Source organism: Anomalospiza imberbis, chromosome 6 (genome assembly GCF_031753505.1).
Source record: "Anomalospiza imberbis isolate Cuckoo-Finch-1a 21T00152 chromosome 6, ASM3175350v1, whole genome shotgun sequence".
NCBI lineage: Eukaryota > Metazoa > Chordata > Aves > Passeriformes > Viduidae > Anomalospiza > Anomalospiza imberbis.
Window position 1 is genome coordinate 28,767,908 of NC_089686.1, and position 23,586 is coordinate 28,791,493.

Below are 23,586 nucleotides of genomic sequence, written 5' to 3' on the forward strand. Positions count from 1 at the left end.
TAGAACAAAAAAGCAACTTTTGTTATAGTTTCAGGCTTCAACAAAATGTCTCATTTGCTGGTGTTTAGAATGTATTTTTGTGGAGGAGAATAAGGGTGTTAGTGTTTGCTTTCTCACAGATTTTCAATATACAGTCTAATGATAAAAAAGTAAAAATATATAATCTCTAGTATTTCCAACTCAATACAGAAAACTGCCATGCAGTGTAAGGATAAAAGGAAAATTGCTATGAATATATCTTTAAAAACACATTTCTGCAATACTACTATAAATCTAGTTCTGTATTGTGCCACATCATAATTAGGATCCCTTTTTATAAGGGGTGGTAAAATAAAACTGCCTTTTAAATAACTTACTGTCAAGTCATAGGCTTTTTTTCAAAGGTGGATTGGAAATAAGCATGCTGGTAATGCATCTTGGGTTCTGGAAGAATAGGTTAGTTGTTTTGTTGTTTTTCATGTATCTTTTTGCTTTCAAAACACAGCAGGTGTTTCAAGACTCCTACTGTACAAGTTTCTGCTTTTGGACTAAAAATAACTAAATTGTCTAATTTAGTTTTAGTTATTTGTACAATACAGATGATTTAATTTTGTAATGAAAGTTGTCTTAGACAATTTAGTTTAAAAGGTTTACTGTACTGCCTTTCCAAAAGCATATGAAATTGCACACATATGTGTGTGTTTGTATATATTAAAGTAGGAATTTCTCTGCAAGATTTTGAATGTTTTTACACTTACATCATTGGAATTTTCATTGGCTGTTTACAAAGTGAACCATTTTCTATTGAGTTACATTTTGGTTGTGGAGAACTTAAGTACTGCAAATAACTTTACAATAATTTTTCTCTTTTTTTTCTATTCACATGTGTAAGAGCTGTCAGACTAAATAATTTGTAATGTATGTGGACCTTGTCTTCTATAAATTGTTGTCTTCTGTTTCAGTTTTACTAGTTGAGGAACAGGAAATAGTGCACAACTCTTCTTTATTGCTGAAGTACAAACCAAACGTAGGAACAAAATGAGCATGATTAGAAAATGCTTGAAATACATTTGTTTCTTCTTGAACTGTACTTCCTTTAAAAAAATTAGGTGAATGCACTTGAACTGCATGACTGTGAATATTCGCATTCTGTTATTTAGTTAATTTCAGTTGATCAATCTCACTCTTTGGATCAATGCTTTGAAACAGTGCTTTGGATGTGAAGTCATTAATGCAATGTTGGTGTTAAGGAAGTCAAATTAATATGACTTCAGGACTACCAAAGTATAGATTGTCAGTTGTGTTTTGATAGGCTACTTAATCTAGGATTATGATTTTGAGAATGATCATTTAACACACTTCTAACAAAATAGCAGTTACACATAGCATCATGCTGCTTCCTTCTAATTCTTGATCTGATTCTTCCTTCTGTTCTTCATGTTCAGTGTATATTCTTAAGGAATGAAGAGTGCATGTTCATGCCCCCTGTCCGATGTTAATTTTTCTAGGTGAACCAGATTCTTAGAGTGAATTTTAGAATTAAAAAAAGCAGCCCACATTGTTTAAATCCTCAGTACACATATTTACCCCTCATAGAGGCAAGACTTCTTTAAGTGTGCACCTGTGAAGGTGGCCTAACATTTAGGATAGTTTGCTGTTGTTTTTTTTTGTTCAAAATCTTTTTTTTTAATGTTTAAAAACCTGTTGGTCCCCCTTACACTGAAATACCATATACTAGAGTACAAACAACCCTGAAGTCTTTCTTAAAATGAAAATTTAAGTAGTGAAATAATAAAAGAACTATAGACTGCATATCTCTTCTACTCCTCAGATTTTTCTCTCAATTTTAGATAAATATTTCCAAAGAGGTGAGCAGTCATCTATTTCAAAGTGTCTGATGCCAGTTAAAAAAATAGAGATATGGTAATTTCTGCAAAACTATGCTTAGTATATAAAAATTGAATCAAATCACCTCTTTTAAATATTTTTATATTTGATGTGTGCTGTGATATAAAGTATTATTTCATGCTGTGAATATATATTATAAATACACTGTGTATAATCAAAGAAGCACATTCACTCCTTTGCATAGCAGTGGGAAATATGAAAATATACCAAAATTACTAGGTTATATAGTAATTTTGATTATATTTTTTTTTTACTATGTATCCTTTATAAGAGAAAATAAATAGATTGCTTTTAATATTTTAATGCATAAAATTAATTCTAATAAAAAATAAGACCATCAGTCTCTTGTAAAATGATGGAATGGATATATAACCTTACAACATGTAGAAGGAATTTCTTTTTCTAGCTATGTGTAGAAGAGAGAAATTTCAGGGAAGAAGTTGAAAATAATTGTATTATTACCATAGAATATATAAATGCATTATTTTTATGGCATTCTAGCTTGTTCATTGGAGCAACAGATGTAATTTATCTACAGAGATATTTTTCCTGTTGTCTGCTAGATCACATTAATTGTATTTGGAATAAATAAATGAGTACCCAAATGTTTTAATTCCTCTTTGCCAAATGGAGTAGCTGTAGTACAGTGGTGCTTATATGTTAAAATGCATATTTTGCATGCACTGAAAGATATGCATTCCTTGATACTTTCATCTTAAATTTATATCTACATCAATGTTGAAGAAAATATGTGAGAAAAATGGTGCAACCCCAGATACTTACAGCTATCTCTCCTGACTCTCTTGTCAATAAATTAATCCAAACTACTCTATTAAATTGGATCTGAAACCAGTTAAAATATATTTATGTTTTCTTAAAAGTATTTGTATTATTTCTATAATGAGCAACCATTTCTGACATAGTACATCAATTTCATACATTTAGTGAAATACTTGAACTGGATAGTGTGCCATAGACATCCATCTTCATCAATTTCATCTGCATTTTAGAATATATTCTGAATTTTCTAGAGAAGAAGTCTAGATTTGAGCCTTTTAGCATTAATCTAGACTACTACATGTTTTCAGTGTGCTTACAGAAGAACTAATGTAAAGAGTGAGGAAAATTATGGATCTTGTGATCTTAACAATTTTTTTTAGCTGAATATAGAGAAGGCACTGGTCATAATCCTGAGCTGTTAATATATACCTTAAATACATATATTATATATCCACTCATACCTAACCGAAATTACCATGTATGCATCATCATACCTAAAATGAAAATGTGCATGTTATTGTCTACTTTTGAGAAGATCTTTTTCTTGTCAACACCTTTCTTGTCCAAACGCTGCTCCTGGAAGAAATTTCCAGCCTTAGAATTTGATCCATTCCTTTAAATACAGCAATCTATATGCTTTCATTTTACCTATATGCTTTGCTAAAACATAAGTACAATCACAGAATTTTATCTGTTCTCTTGATATAAAAATTATGATTTTTCTGAATATTTTCCTTGTCTCATGACTAGCTTAGTTTGTCTTTTTTTTTTTTACTTAATGGCTTGGCAATTCCCATCTTATGCAAAGTTTTGAAATTCAAAGAAGCATCTAGTGAAGTTACTGATTGTGTATTTGAAAAGAATATTTACAGAATCAAAATATATGCACAAATATATGTGTAAAATTTTTGTTATCCACTTTTGAAAAATATTATTTGCTGCTTTTTAATCCTCGGATTGTTTTCATGAAGACTATTTGGATTTGTTTAGACTCTAAAATGCAGTCTGTGCTTTCATTTGTAAGTCTAATTGGAATGTAACTAGTACTAAGAAGAAAACTCTTATTGTAACACTATAGCTCTTAATTTTATCATCTTCAAGATTCGAATGTTCATGTAGCAATCAATAAGTATACAGTGTTTTTCTTCATTAACCAAAAATCTTAATGTTGAAACAATAAAATTTCTGTGTTTTGCTTTTCTGCAAAATTGTATTACAATTATTTTGAACAGCCACTTTATTTTTTGGTGTCTATATATTATAAAACTAAACTAAAATCAAAAGCACTTGAACCAAATCAAAGGTTCCAAAGCATATCGTTAAAGCTCTGTGAGCTTTATGGTATAAATATTCTTTAGGATATATGTAGTGTTTAGTTGTTACATAAGAATCAAGATCACAGGTACAAATCTAAAAGTTGTTCAAATTTCTATTTCCTAGAATTGTCAAGGATATATTGTAGGGCTTCTGCTATTCAAGGATCATCTTCCATTGTGAAATTGAATTTTAACTTGAAGTCCTCCCATAGCAGCTCTGTTTTAATTTCTCCTAATTTCCTGTGGTAAAAATCTTCTATATCACTTTATTTTTAGTGGATAAACAGTTATTAAGGTGAAAAATACCAAATGCCTTTAGTGGCATTTACCTAAATCAAGAATGCATTGGACATTAAAGAAGTGTTCATTTATCTCTAGCAAGAGTACTAAAAACAAAGGTGGCATTTTTTTTCTAACAACTGAACACAGCATTAGAGTTTGTCTGGTATTCATTAGTTTTCAAAATGAGCTGCAAAGCATATTACTCCATACAGTCCTAAAAACATTAGCTCTTTTAGAAATGAGGGAACTAGTTCAGATCAGATATGCTTATTAAAGAAAAGTCAGCATATGACCTCTTATAGTCATTACATAGGCAAAAAAAAGCAGATACTTCAGTTTCAGAAATCTGCAGAGCAGTGACATGGCATTCCATTCAATTTTTTACCAGATATCACAGACTGGAAATGTGAGCTTTGGCTGATACTGCTGGGAAGGAGAGTGCGTCAGGCAGCTGTAATTCCCATCCTGTAAAGGTACTGATACTTAAAGTCTCTGTAGTCCAAATTGGTACACAAAAATACTAAAATGTGAATTTGGACCTTAGATATATTTTTCAAATTTCTGCCAACTATTCTTAGGTGTTCTGTGGATACATTTGCAGTTTTTTGCTCTTTAGGTAAGAGTAAGGAGAACCTATTCCTTACTTTAGAGTTGTTTGCAGGTTGCTTCCTGAAACACTGTCTATGGAATGCAGTTCTAGTGTTTTCATAGCATTTCACTAGAAAAATAGGTTTCTGAAGTCAATGGCATCCAACTGTTTTAAACCAGGCCAAAATTTTGTTACATGGACTTGTATGTCTGGTTGCTCTAAAATCAAGCTTTGAAGCATTTTGAGTCTCATTGAATCTAAAAAAAAAAAAAAATTAAAACATAAATCTGGTTTTAGTGTGATTCTTAAAAGTGTGTTTTTGAAAAGTGTTTCGGTGTAGGGTGAGCTGCAGACAGTTGTTCCAGTGCATTCGTTGATTGTATCTTTCCAGCACCAGGTTTGTCTGCAGTACAAAAACTAAATTCATTTGTGGAATAAGTTTTTTTTGGTTTTTTTTTTTTTTTTTTTTTTTGGTATGTCCTTAAGGACTCATAAAGCCTAGAGAGTAACTGACATGAACGTGACTCCATGTACTGTAAAACCCATTCCGTTTTATATATTTTCAGGGAGTATGGAGTGGCACAGGAAGGAAATGCCATATCGCTGGAAAGTTGCTCTAATTCAGCACAGGATTCTTGTGAGAAATTACTTCTAATATTCCATCATCCTATTCTGTTTTTCACAGTTTACAGTCTAATTTCTTCATTTTTTATGCCACTTTTGTTCATATCAGTAACCACATTAAAATACATTTAGCAGATTAAATAGGCTTTCATGAGTGTTAGTGCACATCTGATAGAGTGATAGTTTAGTATGATGTATTTTACCATATTGCATTATATGAAGGCTTATGGGTTTGTTAATAAAATTATTTTTCCTTTTTAGTAAGGCCTGCTATTTTATGATGCTACATTTCACTGGCTAACATGGGATTCAACAATTAAAAATAAGTCTCAGCTGCTTCCACTCTAATGAATATTTCTGAAAATAATATAGGCAGCACATTAGAAAGGGGAAAAATTAGTGCCCTTGCAAAAAAAAGAATCAAAACCAAAAAACCCAAAACAAGGAAACAAAAAAAAAAAAAAAAAAACAGGAACAAGAGAAGGAAAGAAAAAAGGCAATTGAATATTTACTTCAATTCTGTAACGATACTTTAAAATTTTGATTTTCTTTTGCTTGAGCTTGCTACCTTTCTCTAATTTATGACTGCTTTTCAAGCACTGTAGCTTGAAGGAAATACTTCCATTTTATCTCTACTCTATAATGTCAAAGAGCCCAAAAAATTTTGTTAAATTTTATAGGTATTGACAAAGGTCAGGACTGACACTAATAAAATGCATATTTTCAGGCATAATATCAATCTCATTCTGTAAAACTATCCAAAGTGTGAAAAAATTATTAAGATTAGATTTTCATCATATATTTTGAAAAAAATATATGTAACAAAAGTATTATCTTTTAATTGGTGAACTGTTTTGTACTCCTGGTTTTGGGGGTTTTTTTTAGGTAGTTAGCATTTGTAGATGATTCATTAATTAGGAGAAGCAAGAAGAACTGTGGCCAGCTTTATAAACTTCTGTTGAACTCTCTGCCAAATCATAAATGCAATGTCAGATGGAAGATATCAGTGCATTTTTTTCTCCTATCTGTAATCCCCAGAAATAGAGTATTTTGTGTTTGGCAAGCATAAGCCTGTATTTTTTCCTGCATTTTTAATGCATTTTGTACAAAGTAATCCGATATACCCAGTTGGGTATATGGTGTACACCAATATTGCGTTAGTTGTGTCTTCCTTTTCTTTGAAACTCATTCATTCCAGATTTTGTTCTATTAGTTAGTGATTTCCTCTTGTTAAAATTGTATGACTCTACTATTTTACTCCCTTTATCTGTTCTTCCTAAACTACATATGTACACAATTTTTTCACACTCATTTCAATTACTGAGTATGGCTCTGTAGTCATAATCAACTACAAGAAACTGTCGTCCATTTGTGACTTTGTCTTCATATATCTCATTATTTGGTAGGTTGCCTGCCATCATCTCACTTTAATCTGTGTGCCAGAGATTTGCTTCCTAATATTCTTCATTGATATACATGATCTTACACACAGATTTGGTCAGGAGTGTATTTTTTGTTTCTCGCAATGATGCACATATCTAGTGTTCCTGTCTGTGATTCCTAGAACATCTTGTCTCGACTGTGGTTATCCTATAGATATTCTGCTTAGAATTTGAATAAGTAATTTGAAAACTGATCCCAGTTCTCTTCACAGACCCTTCCTTCTTACTCATTTTTGGTTACTGTGAACATACCCTTTATTTTCAAGACTATAATTTGTCTGTCAAATTGCATAGCCAATCTATGACATTTCAGATTGCATGCATCTAAACTTTGCTCTTTGTTTATAAAAATCTTCAAATGCTTGTTCTTCTTTACAGGTTACCAAAGTCTTATCTAGGTCCTTAACTTTCATTTCTTCAAAAAGCCACTTTCATAGTCATTTGTCTAAAAACTTTCTCTGATCACACCACTTGAATTTAATTGCTTTCTAACTCTATATCTTGTCAAAAGCAAAATGTTGTCCCTGATCATCAGTTTTCTAAACTTGAATTCCTTTTCCTAGAAGGAATTTTACCATGTTTAATTCACACCTTTCGTTAATAATTATATTTTCCCCACATTATGTGTGATCCCTTGCATGAAGGAAGCCTTCTTAGAAGCATTTGAGCTTTTGTATTCCTTTCCAGTACTTTTCAAAGAATCTGTCTTGATTGTCAAGTTATAAATGCCAAAGATTATAGCCGAACGTATGCTGTACCTTATGGATTATGAGTTAATACCATTTTCCCTTTCCTGATTTTTAAGGAGTAATTACAAAAACATAAGAACAAAAGGGGATTGAAATATCTGAATAGTTTCTGTCATTATGTATATGTGTTCACTTTTGATTTAAACACTAATACTTTTCTCTTACTGCTTTAAACACTTTCTTCCATCTCTTTTTCTTCTAGAGCATAGGTCAACATGTTTCCATTAGTATCTGCTGCCAGGATGTTCAGTGGTGAGGAAAGTAAGAGGGAAGAGGAAAGAATCTTGATATGAATATCAGCAGTTACTTATAAAATCAGCATTAAGCTAGAATAAAGTTCTTAAATTCACCAGTAAAACTGAAGGATGATATTATTGATAAATACTTTTTTTTACATTTGCAGAAATTTGCCTGTTACTCCAACTGTGTAAAAGATTTAATAAGGATTACTTGATGTATGTAAATTAAATATTGTTATACTGTGCTTGTATAATAGAATGTTTAAGTGCACAGGAAGCACATGATGTATTTTATTACTTTTCTAAGGTGCTGCTGATGACGTACAAGAAATATGTTACTCTTCTGAAAGCTATGCTATGTGGACTTGGAATTTTGTGCATTAATAACTGCCATGTCATTAAATTATGAAAATACCTGTTCAGCACATAACATCAGATACTTAATCTTCTTCTCTATAATAGATGAAAAATTCTCACATTCAAATGTTTTGGTTTTAATTTGTTTAATGTATTAGCCATAATAATGAAGGCATTTTCTACCTTTGTTAGTAAATTATGTCAGGCTTAGTGCAGAAACAAATCTATATCTGAATATCAGGTATGTACATATAGTTTCTGTTTTGTATTTTTATACATTACTTTTTAGTTTGCAAGGTCATCATATGTAGAAATGTAGAAACTTTAAGTTTTCATATTGCTGAAGTGTTTCAATATATAGTAACCTCTTTTTCCTTCTGCTGTGTGGCTTATAATAGTTATTTTATGCTGATTTAATGTGTTCCTTGAGAATACTTTCAAGGACATCTTTGATTAGATTGATCAGACTTAATGAATATGTATATCTATTGGATTAAATTGTAGGTTGCATTTAAAAATAAACTGTCCTGTGTGTATCACATTATAGTAGATGGCAATGAAAGACTAGGGCCATCTATTCTAAATGTGAGATCAAGTAACTTTAGCTTAAGTCTGTTTAAAAATTATGTAAAAATAAACCCTATAATTCAGAATTTTATGCATTCTGAAATTGAAAATTAACCTCTTTACTTACAAAGAAGTACATTTTCAAATTCCCTTTTTTTCTTTTTTTTTTTTTTTTTTTTTTTTTTTTTTTTAATTAGAAGAAAGAGACCTGGTCATTAGGGGACAGATGTTTTTAATATGAGTTAAATAAAATGTGTCTGCTCTGCGAACTTGTTGCTAGTTGATACCAGTGAGCACTTTTCTTGAAATTAGAGGAAGGTACACATGGAAATGTCTTAGTAGAAACATTCTGTCTTTAGAATACTACTTTTAGATAGTATCTTAAGAACTTTTCTAACAGTCTGTCTGGTATGATGCAGTGTGGGATGTTAATCATATGTGTTTAACTGACAATCATTGTAGTTTAACTGAAAGAGCTCTTCTTCCTTTTTAATGCCTTTGTTCATCCCACTTCAAAATATTTGAAGTATTATGGGAGCACCATCCTGACAGGTGGCATTGTGAAATTACTTCATCACGTTTCAATAGAAGCTGTGGTTTTGGAAGTTGGCTTGCTATCTGTCATTCCTGAAAGCCAAGTATGACTTTACAGAGTTAATCATTAAAAAAAAAAATCCTTGCCAAATTTATTCTCATACACAAGTTAATAATTAATTATAAAAGGTACACATTTTTAAACTAATTATACTCTGAACAATATTTATTTGCTAAGGCTTTCAATAAGGCTTAATTTGTTGATATTTGTTGAGCAGTTCTCTTCAGGATGACCAGGCTAGAATGGTTTCTCAGCTTGCTGTTACTTCAGGACCGACAGAAATAAGAGACAGCAAAAATTCTTTTTATTAAATCACTTGCTAAAGATCCAGAACACAGAAATCATACTTGCTATGTGGACATTAAGATTTTACTCACTGGGAAGTCTCACTGTGACTATAGTTCAAGCAGGCATTAAAACTTAAAATGGAAAACAAGATGTCAGTTGATCAAGAGCAGTTCCATAGTTTGTGAAATGCTGTAATATATAAAATTATAAAGATTTTGTATTGATAAATCATCCTTGAAGTTTATTATTATTTAATTAAATAAGACCTTTTAATTATGATATTTTAAATTATTGCCATTTTTGAAGTTGGCTTCATTTCTATTTCTGATCGCTACAAAATTGGTAATGTAAACAGATTTATAATGTGTTTCACCCAAATATTAGTGAACTGAGATTTTTACAGTAACCATTACTGATGTAGCAGAATAGTTAATAATCTTTTTTTATTTACTTGATCATACCATCCAATGCTGCATAACAAAACATTAAAACAGTTATATAGAATTGTATTTATTCTATTAAAATCACATCCAAGTGCTTGTTTTGTCAGACTTTTAACAGAAGTGAACATGTTTAGATTATGGAGTTTATAGGTTCTTTATTGTAACTAAATTAATTGATGCATCAGGACCATAAAAATGAACCAAGAAACATAGAGGGGAGTGTGTGAGAAGGCAAAAATTAATCTGTAGATAAGAAAGTTAACTACAGGAAAATGCTTTTGAAGTAGTTGGCAGCATAAGGATTATTGTTTTCAGCAAATAAATCTAAAATAAACTGCCTGATGGCAAAGGTAAACAATTGGTAATATAAACCAGACCAATGTTTTTATCATTATGTGACCCTGGATGGATATATTTTGTATAGATGACAGAATGTGATAACAAAGGGTTCATAAACTATTAGATATAGAAAATAAAGAATCTACTAACTTTTAATGAAGTATTGTATATTAGCTCAAAGATTTGTTTTAACGAGGAATTCCACTAGGAGTGGTTATTTCCATGCAAAATTTTATGAAATTCTATCACATTTAAAATGGAAATGTTGCTTTTTGAATGCACTTCAATTGATTTAATTTTCTTTTCTTTCTTTTATGGTACTTTGGTAAAAGCAGTGCATTTATACAACTTTTTGCAGACTTTTTTTGTTATAACATTTAGATTGTCTTTCAAAGGCAGTGTACTTGATATAAATATTGAAAAACAAATTCTTATGTATAAATTACTGTCATTTATGGATTTTATATGAGCATATATTTACTGTAATGCTTTTCAAGACCCTTGCTTTTACACTGACATGTTTAACTTTGTAGTCATTAAGCTGGATATTTAATACATTTAAAAACCTTTTTACACATTTGGTTTTAGTTAACTTCAAGCAGTTACAGCATATTATGTTTTGTGTAGTCATATTTGTGCAAGTGTAATTTGTCTGTCTGCTAACATAACATATACTTTTTAAAATTCTCATTGTTTCACTGAAAACTGTATCCTATTTTGTTGTTATATTAAACTTATTTATATTTTAAAATACACTCTCATAGGTGGAACTTCCTACATACTCAGGGTAGCTTTATAAGTTCTTGCTAGCCAAATGAGAGAATCTGTCTGACCTGTATAAGTGAAATAGCACTCAGGCTCTCTGCATTCATACTTTACATTCTCTGTCATCTGTTACAGAGATGTATCTTGATTCCTCAATTCTATCTTCTTGTGTAATGACTTAGAAGACATAATGTCTGTCCTGATCAATTTTGCAATGACCTTGTTCTGATTAATGAAATCTGATGTTTGGAATAATTATCCCTTAAATTACGCTTCATGTGTTGAGTTATGTTTTTAACACGAGGTCTGACAATGTGTAAAATAAAAATTGTATTTCAATAATGGCTTATTCAGGCAGGATAATGATTTTCACTTTCCCTAAGGATGAAACCTTAGTATTCAGGAAGGACCATAACCAAGTGTTGAACTTGAATATCTGTATTTATTGCATATGTGGAAGTAAAGGTGAATACATAAGCAGATTGCATTCTGCTGAAATCTCTGATTAAAGTCCTCAGCATCAGTATGAGTTTTTGAAGATTTTCCCCTTCAGTAATATGCCCATTACAAGTCCATTCATGATAGAGTGAAAAGTATACAAAGGTGACAGAAACTCTACTTAGTATTAAGCACTTGCAAAAGAACCACCATTCCCTTCAGTGCATTTTACAACCTTTCTCCATGAAACTTCCTGTATTAAAGAGAGGATGAATCACTTTGTTTCCTCTGCCTTCATGATTTTGCAGATATTTGACATTTACCACAAGTAATTTCCAGATTTTGAGAAGTGTAAGCTTACATTATTCCTTGTATTAGAAACCAGCCTATAGCTTTAACTGTGTCTTCTGAATCTTTTCCAATTGTAATACTTCTGAAGGCAAAGAGAGGGACCACAGTTGAATACAGTCACCACATACAAACACATATTTGTGTTGTCATATGTTATCTCACACCCTTTTCTCGTTTAAATTCCTTTCTTAGAAATTCTTAACATTTGATTTTCTCTTTGGCTGTTGAAACTGAGTCAACTTTTTCTTATATCATAGTCCAGAATTTTGCACTTGAATGGGTGAAATAATGGGCAGTTCTGAGTCCATTATTTTTCTGTGTGAAATTAGAATTGCTTTCTCTCATTTGTACATCACATTTGTGTACATAGAATGACATTTGCTTTTCTTTTACACAATCACTTCATTATGAGACCCTTCTGTGGTTCTTCACCATGACATATGTCCTCATTGCTTAACGGCCATCATCAAATTGACTGAATCTTCAGCACTGATGTCTGCTCCCATTTTCCAGATTTTTGACTGCATATGCATATAACACAATACATGATCTCTCTCTGTTGTGAGAATGGATAGTTTAGCTTTTCCCTCTTTAATTCTTTCATGCAAGGGCTTTTCTTCTTACTCTTTTGGAAAGGACATTTTTGAAGACCATTTAGAAAGGAGATGGTAATTACCATTGCATCATTGAATCTTCAAATTTTAGGAAATAATTTAGAACATGTAGAAAATAATTTAGAACATATATATTCAGAACTGTAGGACATATGCTTCATATATCTACATTGTGGAGCAGCTTTATCTTCTAATCTGTGTTACTTCTATGTACTGTGAAAGTCTGTAATCAAAAATGGTTCATGTTTTAGTATATCTTGCATGATTCTTATCTTGTTACCACTACAGTGCAGATTTCATTCAAATCTGACAAAATTCCCTCAAAGTTTTTACCTAGTAATCTTGCAGTCTTTCCTAGAATCATTTTAGTAAGTATTGGATTTCTTTTTCTGATCTCACCTGTCCTGGTAATAATTCTACAAAAACTGCTTGAAGCAATATAGAAAATATAATTTCAAAGTAAAATTCCCTTAAAAAATTTTAATTTTTTTATCTAAATACTGAAAGAAAGTACAGAAATACTTCTGTATCACATCATAAAACCTGTAAAATTAAAGATTTCTTTTGTGCCTAAGGGTACTCTTTTTATAGTATCTATTTTAGCTAATACAATGACCTTTTAAAATACCTTTTTCCAGCAAGATAATTATTGTTATTTTACTGTTTGCTTATAAATTTTACTGATTTTTTTTCTTTTTTTTTAAGCCATATGAATTTATTTACTAATTATAATGCTAATTAGAAAACTTGTTTGACTTATAGTCTTAATGATTTTATACCTTTATTTTTAATGTTATTGTAGCTGTAGCTTGTTGAAACTTGTTTCTGGACTCTTCTAAGTGTTAAGGTGTTTTACTTTTTGTAGTATTGTGTATGTATGACAAATTTGCCAAAATAAAATTTTGCATTTGGGCAATAGCATATAGTTTAGAATATTCTACTATGTCTAACAACTGCTATGCCAATGTTTCTTTATACTGTATTTCCACATTTAAAAAAATTCTTCATTGACACTGGCAACCAGGTTTTTTATCAAAAAAGTTAAAATTTATTTATAATCTGTTGCCTTAAAAGTAACTTAGATTCAAGGATTCACCCTGCACTTGTCTACACTGAGTTTTATCTTTGTCATCTAATTAAATGCCTTTGTATAGATACATAAGTCCTTCTTCACAGCAATAATCTAAAAACCAGGAGATGTCAAAACATTAAAAATTATTCCTGGATGACTTTCAACGTTATATTTGCAGAGCTAAAAAAAGGAAGATTGATAGCCTGAGTTCCTAGTAATAATCAGTTTCACTTTCACCAATCACATTTGTATAGATGCTATGAGAAAAACCTTTGCCCTGTAGAGGAGGGAGAATATCAGAATACGGCAAGAAAGAGTGCTGCAGTACACTGAATTTCCTTTAGAAAAAGTCGGGATGATGGCACAAAAACTAAATCCATGCAAGAACAAAAATACAATAAGTTAAGAAAACTCTGAACCCAATTTATAGAGTAATTCAGTTTGGGAGGGGTATCAGAAGATTTCTAGTCCAAATTCTTTCTTCAGGCAGGGTCAGCTGTGCAGGCAGACAATATTGCTGTTGGCTTTGTCTTACAGCTTTTCTGCAACATTTTCTAGTGCGAGAGAGTCTGCCCGAGGAAAAGGTTTTTCCTTAAGTCTAAGTGGGACCTCTTGTTTCAATCATGTCTTCCCACCATAAATCACTGGAAAGAGCATAAGTTAATCTTCTTTATAGCTTTATAGCTATTAAGGACCTGATTTGAGGTCCTTCTGAAGCTGCCTGTTCTCCAGTCTTGATGAAAGAGGCCAAGTTGCCTCAACTTCCCCTCTTAAGGGCAGGTACTTCATAACCTTAACTGCCTTGGTGATACCCCAATGAACTTCATTTAGTTTATCAACATTTTTATTGTACTGAAGAACAAACCTGGACTCAGTACTCTAAAAGCAGTCTAACAGCTGCCAAATAAGGAGGGAAAATTGTTTTTATAACTCTGCTCCAAACATATCCCTTTGTCAATATAGTTCAACTGAAGCACAGAGAGCATTGATTAAGCCAAATATAGGGAATATTGAAATACTTTTTTAAAATTCATGAATGTAAATCTGTTGTTTTTAATAGTTTAAAAATTGCAGAATCAGATGTCTACCTAAGATTCATGGTTGTTAATGTCTGTGAAAGTAGAGGCATCACAAATTGTTGGAAGGAAAATCTTAAAACAGAAGAGAGTACAGGGATATGCAAAAACTTGTCAGTTTTAATAAAACCTGTATAATCTGTCTAGTCAATGCAGACAAATGCTTGACTATGTGCCTTGAATTTTTGTCTGTTTTATTTCCTGTCAGCTCAAATGAGTTCTTAGGTATTTGCAAAGTTGGTACTTGTTTCTTGCCATATCAGGCTGGTCTGGTGAATTAGGATGACCTTGTAGTCTTGGATGTAAAAGATGAGTGAACTCTGAGTCATGCTCATAACAGATGTGGCTGTATGTTCTTTTTTCCCCCTTTTTCCTTTTTTTTAGTGTGTATGCATTGAAGAAATAGGTCTAAAAATGCACTTTAATGCTAGCATTACTACTTCATCTCAAAGTAGCTGCTATTACTTATATTTCTAGTCCTTCATCCAAGTGTCAGTTTGTATGTTTGTTTGGATCTTGTTCTTCCTGTGTATGTGCAATTCTCTGTGGTATCTGTGTGCAAAAACCTTTAATGCTTTTACTTTTTCTTATCTACAAGTATTTGATTTTTGACTAGTACTGTTCTATAGAAGCAGACCATCTCTTTTTATGCTTTTACAGCACATAGCATGGTGGTTTCTCTTCTAAACCAAGGTCCTGCTTCTGAAAAGCAGTAGTAATTAATCAGAATTCATGACTTCAAGTGGTGTAAGAAAATGTGTTTAGTGGTAGGGGGGGAGCATGTTAATGTATTAGAGGAAATCCAGAGTTTTATATAGAAATACCTTAGTAGTCATGGTTGTATGACTCAGGAAACTTAAAATTGCTATCTGTGAGGGTATGAGGTATCTACAGTTTTCATTTAGGAAGAAATTTTAGTCTTGATTTCCATTATTTTGATGCTTAACAAAAGTATTTGATTTTTTACTGTAATTTAAAATTTTGTTCTGCTCCACTATTTTCTTAAAAAAAGTTAGTGCATCTGCTAATATTTTTCCAGATGATCAATATTTTTTCATGTAAACAAAAAGTGCCTATTTAATTTATTATATCCAAAGGATGTGTTCAGCCTTTAGACTTTAACAGAAACAAATACCAATAGGGAGAAGAAATATTACAATCCTAAGAAAGGAATGAAAATTAATAAACGTAGTTGTGACAGTTTAAAAGTCATTTTGGAAAGAAATGAAAGCTTTTCTGTGCCTTCAAATTCATTATTAAATAGGATTATTTTTTTTTTTTTATAGCATGACTTTCAGAAGTCTTAATTTTCCCACCAGATGGCATTCCAAAAGTGGGAAAGGAAACCTATGATCCCAAGAACTAAAATGCAATAACAGTGTGAGGGTAGGGAAGGAATCCGTTATGGGCAGCATGGTGGGAGGGAAGGAATTCATTATGGAGATCTTGTGGATAATTTATTATGGAATTGAATGCCTATTTAAATACCTAAAGAAAACAATTTTTTTTATTATATTGGGGATTCTGAAATGTAAGGTGCTGCCTTTTTTCTTTTGGAATAATAGTGATGATCCCTAATGAACATTCCCAAGAAAAGAGTTAAAATAGTCAAGACCACTGAACTATAAGCTGAGGCTGTATATGTCTTTGCATAAAGGCACAACCTGAATATGTGGACCTCCAAAGAGGGCGATGTAAACAGCAAGATGACACTGAGAATCTCAACATCATATTGAACTGCAGAGATAATCCCCTTTCAAGTTATAATAAAGAAAGGGGGGTTGGGAGATAAAGTTTATATCTTGGGCTGTGTCTGCAAATTTGAGTATGCCCAAGTGTGTCCTTGGGCACTGAACTGTGTGACTCTGCTACTGGAACTTGTGGTCTTTCCTGTGACAGAGCATTCTGTTCCATTGCCAGCCACCCCTGAACAATTTATGGCATGGCTCAGCTGTCAGGACAGTACAAGGATTTTTTCCAGTAGCCAATTTGAAAAATCCTCTCCTTCCTGGCTGGGGTCCTCAGCACAAGAAAGACATAAATTTGTTGAAGAAAGTCCAGAGAAGGGTGGTAAAGATGATCAGAGGGCTGGAGTACTCCTCCTGTGAGGAAACTCTGAGGGAGTTGGGGTTGTTTCGCTTGGAGAAGAGAAGGCTCAGGGTGATCATATTGTGCCCTTTCAGTGCCTAAATGGGGCTACAAGAAAGCTGCAGAGGGACTTTGTACAAGAGCATGTAGTGACAGGACAAGGGACTAAGTTTTCAAACTGCGAGAAAACAGGTTTAGGCTTGATACTAAAAATAAATTCTTTTCTGTGAGGGTGGTGAGGCACTGGCACAGGTTGCCCAGAAAAGTGATGGATGCTCTTTTCATGGAAGTCTTCAAGGCCTGGTTGGATGGGGCATCGTGGAAGGTGTCCTTGCCTATGACAGGGGGTTTGGAACTAGATGATCTTTAAATTCCTTTCCAAGCCACCCCTTTCTGTGATTCTTTGTCATCTTGCTTTTTAAAATGAGAACAACCATGAGAATGTTGGTCCTTGCCAGCTGATCTTGATGACCAAGAATTGTCATAGTTGAGACTATGAACTTCATATTTACAAATTTTGTCTACTAGAGATTTTTTTTATCTCTGTTTATCAGTTCTAAAGAGGGAATAGTTCAGATGTATATATGTAATTAAATATATGCTTATTCTGTTATCAGACTTATGGTGGTACATATGCTAGAAAAAAAATTCTCTACTTATGTATCTGTTCCTGTCTGTTGTGGAGGAATATGTCTGATATTATGCTGAACAAGTCCGTGAGATAGGTTTGGGAAATTTATTTTTCCAGATCTCATGAACATTTCTATTTTGGTCCGGTTATTACTGTTTTGTTGTTAGCAGCCTTGAAACTTGTTGTAGATGATGTGGTACAGTGAGCTTTCAAGAGGTTGGTACTTGGTCTGAAAGTTGATAGTTAGTATGAAAATTCTTGCTGATCTGACTAGTATACATGATGTCTGTTTGTTTTAGTGTAATCCAAGTAATAATGTTTACCAGAGCCCATCACCAACATAAGGAACATGTTTGTAAATTTAAGTTGCACATCAATAATGTTTTTTTTACAGTGAAAATATTCTATGTTTGTTTATTGCTTTACAACTTTTCCATAGCCAATCTGACCTTTTTTTTCTACCATCTGTGTGTCTTTGGAGTTTTTCTTTTCATGGTTGGTACCTTTGGACTATCAGAAATAGAGACAGTTTACTAGAGTTCCTTTCAGCACTTGCTTCATAGAATTCTGTTGTCACATTTTCAGAGGTTGTTGCAACATTAATTTGCAGACCTAAAGTCTAAATTTTGCTTCTTTAGGTTTTTTTCCCCCATGAGAATCCTATTGTTATTGTTTATTAAAATTGTCCCTACAGACATTAGGGTCTCACCTGGCATCCAGAGAGACTTAAATAATTTCTCTTCTTCACTATTACATAGGATCCTTTACAAGGTTATGCCTCAAGTAACATTTTTGATTTTCAATGTATTTTGAAGACTTGCTAAAGCATTTTTGAGAAAAATAAAATTTTTACTTAATTGGAATAACTTCTGTAATTTATACCTTTCAGAAATGTCCATTCAAAGAAGCTGAATCTATTTTCATGTACACCCAGGCTTGAGAATTGATAGCACTATGTCTTCTTTTGTTATGGCTGTTTCTCTAAAGATAAAAAGAATGAGACACAGTGCTTTCAGTTTTTCCAGTGATGTTTTGTTGAAAAGGATCTGGAGCAAGTCCTTTGTCAGAATAAATAGTGGATGCACTGGCATCAGATGTGTTTTCTGTATTTGTAACACCTTGAAAACCAGCTACCATGATGCAGAATGTCTTCAGTCTGTTTGTCCTTTAAGAGGAACCTCAAATTGCTCACTACAGCACTTATGACAGCTTCTGAATTTTCCAGTACCTGTCATACTGTGCTGGTAACTGTAATCTCCATACTAAATTCCAGACTTCATCTTCACTGGAGAGATCACAATCTTGGTAACATTAAGCTTCTTTCTCACAGTAAAATCTTTGTGCTTCAATTTTCCCAATGACTTGACAAGTCATTCATCAGATTCTGAAGCTGAAGAACCATTAGAGCATGTAGTCTTCTAAGCACAAGCCCTCCAATACTAAAAATAATATAGGTGTAACTTAAAGCTTTACTATTTATATATCACTGCTAATAGGAGTTGTGTTGGGACATTCAGTAATTTCTGTCTAGGTAAATTGGATTTTCCATTGAAAATGAGACAGGTTCATTTTGGTGACATTATGACTTCTAAAGTGTAAATCACTAGCATGTGGTCAGAGCAAAAGAGATTCATCAAGATTGAAGAAGAAAGTTGCCACATTATTCTTCAGTTATATGAAAATGTTAAATGATATTCTGTTCATTATTGAAATGGTTTCCTCATTCATACCTAACCCTTGCTTTGTTTTGAATACTTTGATTCTCCATGTAGGAACCTTTCACAATGTCCTGTAAAATGCAATATATGTGTATCTTGGCTAGTGCTACTGTCTTGTTTTCTTTTCTTCAGTAGAAATTCCTCTGATATTTTTAAAAATATTCTCATTTACCTGTTTTTGAGCACTAGAGCGTAGAGAATTGTTTGAGAGTTTTAGAACCTTTGCTAAATTAATCTTTATACTCCAAATCACACTATTCTAGCCTAGTCTTAACCTGTAATAGGTGAACAGGAAGGGACATACCACCCAACGAGTCTGTATGCTGTGGTTAGATGCATTTTGTAAGTTAAAGCATTATTATTCTAAGAAAACATTCTCTTCCCTAAATGCTTTCTCGTGCCAGTATTCACTTTTTAGTGTGGAAAGCTATATAGCTTGCTGCCATTTATAGTGTGTTGTGTAATAAGAGCACTGAATGAGAAATTAGATGAAAGATACTTAAATTATATAATCTGTTTTTTCCTGAAACTTAACTGTTGATCTGAATTTCTTTTAATCTTCACTGTCTTGTGAATGCACAATTTTGTTCTTGAGTCCAACTGAGAAATGGCTAGGTAATAGCCATTGTGAATGAACAATTGTGAATGCACAATTTTGTTCTTGAGTCCAACTGAGAAATGGCTAGGTAACATATTGTACTCTTTATATTCATGCTCAAGGCAGTGAAATATATTTAAGTCTGGGGACTAGTTTCTGACAGATTTCAAGGTAGGCTTTTAGACTGCTTTACTGATCCATACTTATATGGGTAACATCATCCTGAAAGAAAATCAGAAGAAACTCAAGCTCTAGGATATTCTTTTGCCCAATTTTCTCTTGCTTAATGTTCTTTTGCATATTTTTCCCTGTTATTTGCATATTTACTTTTTGATATTTTGCATGTGTGGTTTCTTTAAATATATTAATATTTTGTCAGAAAAACATAGTTTCTACTTCAGTTCTGCAAGAATGTGAGCAGCTGAAATACAGTAGTGCCTAGATCTGAACAAGTATCTCAGCTGCATTCCAGTAGCTTGTGACCAGTATGTCTGTGTTTTGTAATTGTTACTCCAGGAACTCTCATGGCTGAAGGCTCCAAATGTCATTGTCTACACGTTTCTGCAACTGTTCCTGTCCGGTTGAGTAGGTTATGTAGATCTTATATTCAGCTACTCAGATTCCATGTAATCCCATTCTTTCTGAAGAAAAGTCAGGTCTGATTTTCTTTACCAGCTCATCATTAGTGACACAGTTATGCAGATGTGTTTCTGAACTTTACAAACAATTTTTCTTATTGCTAGTTACTTATTCTCTGTCTACATAGTAAGTTTAGAATACTTGGGTTCTACAAGAGGGCACTTCAGCATCCTACAGCTATTTTTATAGAAAAGGATGATAACCAATTTGTACACAAATTGAATATTAATGAAATCTTCATGTTTCTGTGTTCACATTCTTATTGATAATTTATTCTCATTATCCTATTGCAAAATAGTGTTACGACTGAGAATTTGTCGTTATTGACAAGTCATAAATGAGTTAATGCCCTCCCCAGCTGATTATTTGTCCCTCTGAAATGCTGCCTTCACTAACTTTCTGGACGTATTTTCTCTGTTTATATTTAAGATACTAATGCACTGAACTGTCCAAGTATCTCTTAATTATGGTTTCCTATAGTTAGTTGTATGGAAAGAAATCTAGAAAACTATCCAAAAGACTGCCACTCTAAGATTAATTTTTGGTATATATTTTTATGACCAAGGTTCTAGCTTTATGCAAAGTCCTGGTGAAACAACAGCTCTAAGTTTTTTGTTTGTCAGCAACTAGTAAAAGAAAATCCCACTGGTGTTTCTGGTAAGCTACTTCTGTAATTTAAAGAAATTTTAGTTTGAGATACCATCTCGAAATTAAGCATAGAACTTTAACTGTAGTGAGGACTGAAGTCTTATGCAGGATTTTTAACATGAAAAACATGTGCTGTTCATGTATGGTTGTTTTCTTTGCCTTAGGAAAGACAACATTCCTCTGTGGTTTGTAATAAAATGTTTGTGAGCGAGAAACTATTATTTCCGATAGATGATGATGTGTTCCTATAAACAACATTCAGTGTGAAAACCAAACAAGTTGTGTAGTGGAAACCACTAAAATTGACTTTAGGAACACTAGTCAGAGTCATAATATTAAAAGTTTGTTTATATTGCTGTATGATTACAGTATTGATTTGATTTTATAAGGCTATGTTGTTGGTGTTGTTGGAGATAACCACTAAAGGTTAATTGTGTATTTCATTCTGTTTCCTACTTTGTAGCAGAGCAATGTTGAGTGATTTTAAACTCTGCTACTCAGCAGAGTCTGCTCTTAACACAGTCACCAGTCTGCTTTGGAGTCTTCTGGCTCCAGACTGCAGTGATTATTTGGGAGCACAATCACATCAAAGAGAATACTTAAAGAGGAATTTCCTTTAAAACATCTGTATATGTGATAATGATTTCCTTTTATATACCACAGTTAGCATTATGTTTTTAGAAATATAAAATTTGTGAAAAAAAACCTTAAGAACATAAAAACCCCAGAGAAATGCTTTTAGTAGATTTTTTCTCCAAGTTTGTTTGTTTCACTTCTTTTGAATAATCTTGCTATTAAAACAGAATGATTTGGTTATTGGATTTGAAATTCAATGTATTTTTCTACATTGAAAATAGGCTGCAAAATATTTTGAAGCATAAAGTAACATGGGCTCATGTTTTCCATTGTAACTACCATCTGTCAAAGGACAGTATTTTTCTACAGCTTTGATTATATTCTTAAAAACAATTGTTGAAAATTCTATTGTGTCTAGAACTTCTAGGAGAACTTCAACTTGAATATATTGTTTTAGCTTATTTAAAAAAAAAAACTGGAGTGGCTTTTATGTATAGTCATTTAATATAATGTTTCATATTTTATGAAACAATATAAATGCTTTTATAGCTATGTTTGTAGCCTTCTTGATAGATCAAAGCACTTGGCATAGGCCAAAACCTGTTAAACTTTTTCTGTTTATGGTATAAATTAAAACTCTCTGGAGTGCGGTTTGGCCTAAGTCTGATTTATTGCTTTACTTGGCACTGCATCAGGCTGGCTGTGGTTTTCCATTTGTGTTTCCAGTACAGTCTTCAAGTGTTTTGATTTCAAATCCTTGCATAGCAGTTTTATGTGGATAGTAATAACTTTCTTTGGTAAGTCTTCATTATAACATAGAGATCGGGCTTTTGGGATTTTTTTATTGTTTCTGTTCAAATTAAACTGAGCAATATCTATGCATGAAGGTGATGCATTTGCATATTATAATTTTGAATTTAATTTTATATTCTCTAGTAACTTTTTATTTTGTGAAGACATTTTCCAGATCAAATCAATTCCAGAAGACTATGCAATGAGAATTGTGGTCCTTTATTGATGACAAAGTATAGGATCAAAGGAAAAGTGCACTAGATATTGTCTCTCTTATATAAATTTCAACCATAACTAAAATGATGCTTTATGCTTAGCTTTAAAATGTGTAGTCTTTAGCTGATTTAATTTTTTTGCCTGATTGTATTGGTACCATATTTAAATAGTAGTTGAGAATAGTATTTCCTCCTACCAAAACTGTCAGATCTTGGCAGACTTTTTATTTACTTCGATAAAACAAAAAAAATTCTATTACAATTTTTTACACTTAATATGTGTGTCTGTGCAAGTGAGGGCATCTCTAGTAAGCTGGATCATTCTATGATGTTTTTCCAATTTTATACTTGGTTTGTTTCTTTACTAACAGACAGTTTTATTGAACTTCTTAGACAAGGTGTTTACCATGGGTAGATAATATTAAACAAAAAATGAGACAATTGTACCATTATCTCTAAGGGGCAATGTCATCCTGGTATATGAGCTGGTTTTATTTTTCAGTAATCTCGACTCACCCATCTGTTTATAAAAGAAACTGCAAGGGTTCCATGGGTTGCTTCACAGTGGGACTATATGATATAGAGGAATCACACAAGCACTTTCAACATAAGTACACACACAAAAAATTTGTACTGCATTAAATTAAGAAGCATTTAATTTAAATGGAATCTCTCAGGACAGTGGTTGTAAGGTTTATATCTGGTCTTGTTATTAAGTGTAGTGATTAACAGTCTGTAGTTAGACATAGTGTTTAATGCAGACTCCACTGAACTCATTAGAAGAGTTCTGTTTTGGATTATGCCTTTAGCAGTGCTTATCCATTCAAACATCCCTTACAATTTAATCTAAGTGGAGAAATGCTGATGT

The 23,586-nt window shown here is 32.4% G+C and overlaps 1 protein-coding gene across 3 annotated transcripts in view; it reads left to right on the forward strand.

The window, feature by feature from the left end:
- The window catches only part of NOVA1 (NOVA alternative splicing regulator 1), a 141,134-nt gene that overhangs the window by 51,683 nt on the left and 65,865 nt on the right, over positions 1-23,586 (forward strand). The window contains exons 2-3 of one of the 3 annotated variants that reach the window (XM_068193012.1): positions 4,654-4,738; positions 5,421-5,491. The exons of the other annotated variants lie outside the window; for them this stretch is intronic. The gene's annotated coding sequence lies outside the window, so the exon portion shown is untranslated. The remainder of the gene's footprint in view (positions 1-4,653; positions 4,739-5,420; positions 5,492-23,586) is intronic. 3 annotated transcript variants of the gene reach the window in all.